Below are 6,698 nucleotides of genomic sequence, written 5' to 3'. Positions count from 1 at the left end.
CACATAATTGGAAGTAAAGCACTCCTCAGCAAATGTACAAGAACAGAAATTATAACAAACTGTCTCTCAGACCACAGTGCAATCAAACTAGAACTCAGGACTAAGAAACTCAATCAAAACTGCTCAACTACATGGAAACTGAACAACCTGCTCCTGAATGACTACTGGGTACATAACGAAATGAAAGCAGAAATAAAGATGTTCTTCAAAACCAATGAGAACAAAGATACAACATACCAGAATCTCTGGGACACATTTAAAGCAGTGTGTAGAGGGAAATTTATAGCACTAAATGCCCACAAGAGAAAGCAGAGAGATCTAAAATTGACACTCTAACATCACAATTAAAAGAACTAGAGAGGCAAGAGCAAACACATTCAAAAGCTAGCAGAAGGCAAGAAATAACTAAGATCAGAGCAGAACTGAAGGAGATAGAGACACAAAAAACCCTCCAAAAAATCAATGAATCCAGGAGTTGGTTTTTTGAAAAGATCAACAAAATTGACAGACCGCTAGCAGACTAATAAAGAAGAAAAGAGAGAGGAATCAAATAGTCGCAATAAAAAATGATAAAGGGGATATCACCACCGACCCCACAGAAATACAAACAACCATCAGAGAATACTATAAATGCCTCTACGCAAATCAACTAGAAAATCTAGAAGAAATGGATAATTTCCTGGACACTTACACTCTCCCAAGACTAAACCAGGAAGAAGTTGAATCCCTGAATAGACCAATAGCAGGCTCTGAAATTGAGGCAACAATTAATAGCCTACCCACCAAAAAAAGTCCAGGACCAGATGGATTCACAGCTGAATTCTACCAGAGGTACAAGGAGGAGCTGGTACCATTCCTTCTGAATTTCAATCAATAGAAAAAGAGGAATCCTCCCTAACTCTTTTTATGAGGCCAACATCATCCTGATACCAAAGCCTGGCAGAGACACAACAAAAAAAGAGAATTTTAGACCAATATCCTGATGAACATCGATGCAAAAATCCTCAATAAAATACTGGCAAACCGGATTCAGCAGCACATCAAAAAGCTTATCCACCATGATCAAGTGGGCTTCATCCCTGGGATGCAAGGCTGGTTCAACATTCGCAAATCAATAAACGTAATCCAGCATATAAACAGAACCAAAGACAACAACCACATGATTATCTCAATAGATGCAGAAAAGGCTTTTGACAAAATTCAACAGCCCTTTATGCTAAAAACGCTCAATAAATTCGGTATTGATGGAACGTACCTCAAAATAATAAGAGCTATTTATGACAAACCCACAGCCAATATCATACTGAATGGGCAAAAACTGGAAAAATTCCCTTTGAAAACTGGCACAAGACAGGGATGCCCTCTCTCACCACTCCTATTCAACATAGTGTTGGAAGTTCTGGCTAGGGCAATCAGGCAAGAGAAAGAAATCAAGGGTATCCAGTTAGGAAAAGAAGAAGTCAAATTGTCCCTGTTTGCAGATGACATGATTGTATATTTAGAAAACCCCATTGTCTCAGCCAAAATCTCCTTAAGCTGATAAGCAACTTCAGCAAAGTCTCAGGATACAAAATTAATGTGCAAAAATCACAAGCATTCTTATACACCAGTAACAGACAAGCAGAGAGCCAAATCAGGAATGAACTTCCATTCACAATTGCTTCAAAGAGAATAAAATACCTAGGAATCCAACTTACAAGGGATGTAAAGGACCTCTTCAAGGAGAACTACAAACCACTGCTCAGTGAAATAAAAGAGGACACAAACAAATGGAAGAACATACCATGCTCATGGATAGGAAGAATCAATATCGTGAAAATGGCCATACTGCCCAGGTTATTTATAGATTCAATGCCATCCCCATCAAGCTACCAATGACTTTCTTCACAGAATTGGAAAAAATGGCTTTAAAGTTCATATGGAACCAAAAAAGAGCCCGCATTGCCAAGACAATCCTAAGTCAAAAGGACAAAGCTGGAGGCGTCACGCTACCTGACTTCAAACTATACTACAAGGCTACAGTAACCAAAACAGCATGGTACTGGTACCACAACAGAGATATAGACCAATGGAACAGAACAGAGTCCTCAGAAATAATACCACACATCTACAGCCATCTGATCTTTGACAAACCTGACAAAAACAAGAAATGGGGAAAGGATTCCCTATTTAATAAATGGTGCTGGGAAAATTGGCTAGCCATAAGTAGAAAGCTGAAACTGGATCCTTTCCTTACCCCTTATACGAAAATTAATTCAAGATGGATCAGAGACTTAAATGTTAGACCTAATACCATAAAAACCCTAGAAGAAAATCTAGGTAGTACCATTCAGGACATAGGCATGGGCAAGGACTTCATGTCTAAAACACCAAAAGCAACGGCAGCAAAAGCAAAAATTGACACATGGGATCTAATTAAACTAAAGAGCTTTTGCACAGCAAAAGAAACTACCATCAGAGTGAACAGGCAACCTACAGAATGTGAGAAAATTTTTGCAACCTACTCATCTGACAAAGGGCTAATATCCAGAATCTACAAAGAACTCAAACAAATATACAAGAAAAAAACAAACAACCCCATCAAAAAGTGGGAAAAGGATATGAACAGACATTTCTCAAAAGAAGACATCCATACAGCCAACAGACACATGAAAAAATGCTCATCATCACTGGCCATCAGAGAAATGCAAATCAAAACCACAATGAGATACCATCTCACACCAGTTAGAATGACAATCATTAAGAAGTCAGGAAACAACAGGTGTTGGAGAGGATGTGGAGAAATAGGAACACTTTTACACTGTTGGTGGGATTGTAAACTAGTTCAACCATTATGGAAAACAGTATGGCGATTCCTCAAGGATCTAGAACTAGATGTACCATATGACCCAGCCATCCCACTACTGGGTATATACCCAAAGGATTATAAATTACTCTACTACAAAGACACATGCACACGTATGTTTATTGCGGCACTATTCACAATAGCAAAGACTTGGAATCAACCCAAATGTCCATCTGTGACAGACTGGATTAAGAAAATGTGGCACATATACACCATGAATACTATGCAGCCATAAAAAAGGATGAGTTTGTGTCCTTTGTAGGGACATGGATGCAGCTGGAATCCATCATTCTTAGCAAACTATCACAAGAAGAGAAACCAAACACCGCATGTTCTCACTCATAGGTGGGAACTGAACAATGAGATCACTTGGACTCGGGAAGGGGAACATCACACACTGGGGCCTATCATGGGGAGGGGGGAGGAGGGAGGGATTGCATTGGGGAGTTATACATGATATAAACGTCATGCACATGTACCCTAGAACTTAAAGTATAATAAATAAATAAATAAATAAATAAAAATAAAAAAAGAAAACTGATCCTATACGCCAGAAATGCTGACCAAAGCTTGGAGATATGCCACACAAAATAATTCCATTTGGGAGTTTTTCATAAAAATCATTGGATCTCCACCCAAGTTAGATTTTCTTTTTCTGTACTCTCTGATCATGTTAACACTTTGCATCCTTCCATCAGAGTAACTTAAGCTTAAGTCTCGCTCTATTGTATGACTTTGATGACATATTTCTTCTTGATATGACCTCTCTTTGTTTGCCTGAGTGACCTTGCTTTCCAATTCCCTGGAGCAGGAATTATTCTTCGTCTATCTGGATCATGTTCTTTTGCTCCAAGTCTCTCTGTCTATACTCTGTGTGAGTGTAAACATATGAGTTGGTTTATATTTTATTTTAGTGACTTTTTAAATTTGAAAGAATGAATCCTCCTTAATTATAAAATAGTCTAACAATATAGAAAATTGTAATAGAAGATAGCAACAAATCATCACGAATTCCATCATATAGAAATAATCAATGTTAACTTCTGGAAAACATTTCAGATTTCTTTGTATGCAGCTGGATGGAGAGTTGGACAAAATTTATTTAACACAATGGAATCATACCATTTATGCAATTTTAAATAAAAAGTTAACAATTAAAAAAATCATTTTTTAGGCCTTCATCAGTTCAGTCCCATCTAATTCTTGTTTTGCTTGATGTTGAGTTAGCAATTTCATGAACACATCAATTTTTTATTAGAATTCTGGAAGTTTTTCCCTAGTCCAATGGTATGATCTCTGAAGTTATCCCTAAAACCTGTATTCTTGATTAGTTGTCAGAGTCTTTTCCATTAATTTCTTTGAACACCAAACACTTTAGAATTTGCAAAAAGCTTTTAGAAAAAAAGCATCAGAATAAAACAATTTACTGCATATACCAAGACATATAAGATTTTAGGACTCTCATAATTTTAGAATACATATTAATAACATAGTCTTATAAATACAACTCAAGGAAGTTAAATATCATTTCTTATTTGACAATGTTTCCCACATAATTTGAACATACCAAATAAGACAAATATGTCTCCGTCGCCTTTCAGAGAGGGATTGGTGATTAAACCAAGACCAGAGGACCTAGGAGATCAAGTCATGCAGCTACTGGAAAGAAGAGCATGCGTGCCAAAGGAACAGCAAATGCCAACACTATCTGGCATGTTCTAGAAGCCATGAAGAGGTCGACATGGCTGGGAGAAATAACAAGTGGGAGAGAAGGGAGACAGGTAATGGGGCCAGATCATATAGGGCCTTGTAAGGAAGGAGGGAGGGAGAGAGAGAAAATGGGGTGAAGAAAGGTTGGCCAACATTTTGGGGGAATAAGTTTATGTTAAAAACAGAAAAATATTGGCAATTTTCTCCACTGTCCACATATCAAATAACTCTCTCAAAGAGCCTGATGGCTTCACTTGACATCTCAGAAAAAATTTACAGTAGCGCACTTAGCAAAGCCTCCTATTACCCTAGTTTTGTTTCTTCCATTTCATGAGGTGCTTAACATCAGTGTGAGACACAAAACCCTGCCTGATTATGAGCTAATAAATAAATAGAGTAAAATAATATGAGAGCCTCAGAAACTCAACAGCTTCTCTCTCAGGTGTAAATACTGTTCTTCTTCATCGTATGTCTGTTCTTCTTCATCATATGTCTGTATTCCTGCATGGCATTAGGTTGCTGCCCTGGACTGGTCAGGGGAATGGGTAAGACACAGTGAGTTTCTATCTACCACTTCCTAGCCATGTGACCCTCTGCTACAACCCCAGTTAGAGTCACTCTAATCTTGTCCCTGGACTGCGACAGCATCTTAACTGGTTCTTATGATTTTTTTGTTGTTTTGTTTTGTTTAAGTTACAGTCTCGCTCTGTTGCCCAGGCTGGAGTGCAGTGGCATGATCTGGGCTTGTTGCAACCTCAATCTCCTGGGTTCAAGCGATTCTCCCACCTCAGCCTCCTGAGTAGCTGGGATTAGAGGTGCCGGCCACCATCCCTGGCTAATTTTTGTATTTTAAGTAGAGACGGGATTTCACCATGTTGGCCAGGCTGGTCCTGAACTCTTGACCTCAAGTGATCCACTGGCCTTGGCCTCCCAAAGTGCTAGGATTACAAGCGTGAGCCACTGAGCCTTGCCTGGTTCTTCTGTTGCCTCACTATAGGCTATTCTCTAAGTGTGAAATAACAAATATATATTTTGGTCACCATCCCCAGTTCCTGATGTAGAGCTTCTAAAGCCATGGTAGACAGGAGTGCTACGAGAATCTTTTGTTCTAATACTTGGTGTTTGACCACAGTTCCTGACGCAGAACTCCTAAGACCTTTGTAACTTCCTGAGTGATAAGAGACATAGAGGTCCTAAATCACTTGGAATTTTCTACACAATAGCAGCATTTTTTGAACTAACAAGGTGACTCTTGGTGAGCTCCTGGATAGCTTCAGGATGGGGCTGCTTGCCAAGGGAACCAATCGTGTGATAAAAGGGTTGGACCCTCCAACCTCCTACACCCCACACACCCAACCAGTTAGAAAGGGAGAGAGCCTGAAGGTTGAGTTGATCATCAATGGCCAATGATTAAATCAGTCATGCCTACGTAATGAAAACTCCATAAAAACCCCACAGGAGAGCGCCCAGGTTGCTGGACATGTGGAGGTACATGGAGGGTAGCATGCACAGACAGGACGTGGAAGCTCCACACCATTCCTCACCCTATGCATATCTTCAGCTGATCATTCATCTGTGTGCCTTATAATGAACTAGTAAATGTGTTTCCTGTATTCTGTGAGCCATCGTAGCAAATTAATCAAACCCAAAAAGGGGGTCAGGAGAACTCCAATTTATAGCCAGTTAGTCAGAATTATAAGTGACAATCTACTACTTGCCACTTGGCATGTATAGTGTGGGGGCAGTCTTGCGGGACTGACTTATGGGATGTGACTTATGGGATGTGACTGTAACTCTAGGTAGCATAAGAATTGAATTGGAAGACACCCAACTGGTGTCTGCTGGAGGATTTTTGTGACCAGAGGGGAATAGTGTTGTGTCAACTGTGTAAGAAAATGTGTTGTGTCTCTTATAGACCAGGCAACTACCAAAATGATATTTAAAGGTATAATCAGATGAACTACCTTTCTTAGAACTGTCCAGAGCCTCCCAATGACCAGAATAAACATCTACACTTCTTGACAAGGCATTCCAGGATCTACGTAAATGCACCAGTTTTTAAACTCTCCAGCACGCCTTGTTCTACTCTCACCCAGCACCATGCTCCAACCACTCTGGCCTCTTTCTTTCTCCCAAAAGAAGT

This window comes from Trachypithecus francoisi, unplaced genomic scaffold (genome assembly GCF_009764315.1).
Source record: "Trachypithecus francoisi isolate TF-2019V2 unplaced genomic scaffold, Tfra_2.0 Lachesis_group1, whole genome shotgun sequence".
Classification (NCBI taxonomy): Eukaryota; Metazoa; Chordata; class Mammalia; order Primates; family Cercopithecidae; genus Trachypithecus; species Trachypithecus francoisi.
The sequence above is the reverse complement of the archived record's forward strand: the minus strand, read 5'-3'. Positions refer to the sequence as shown.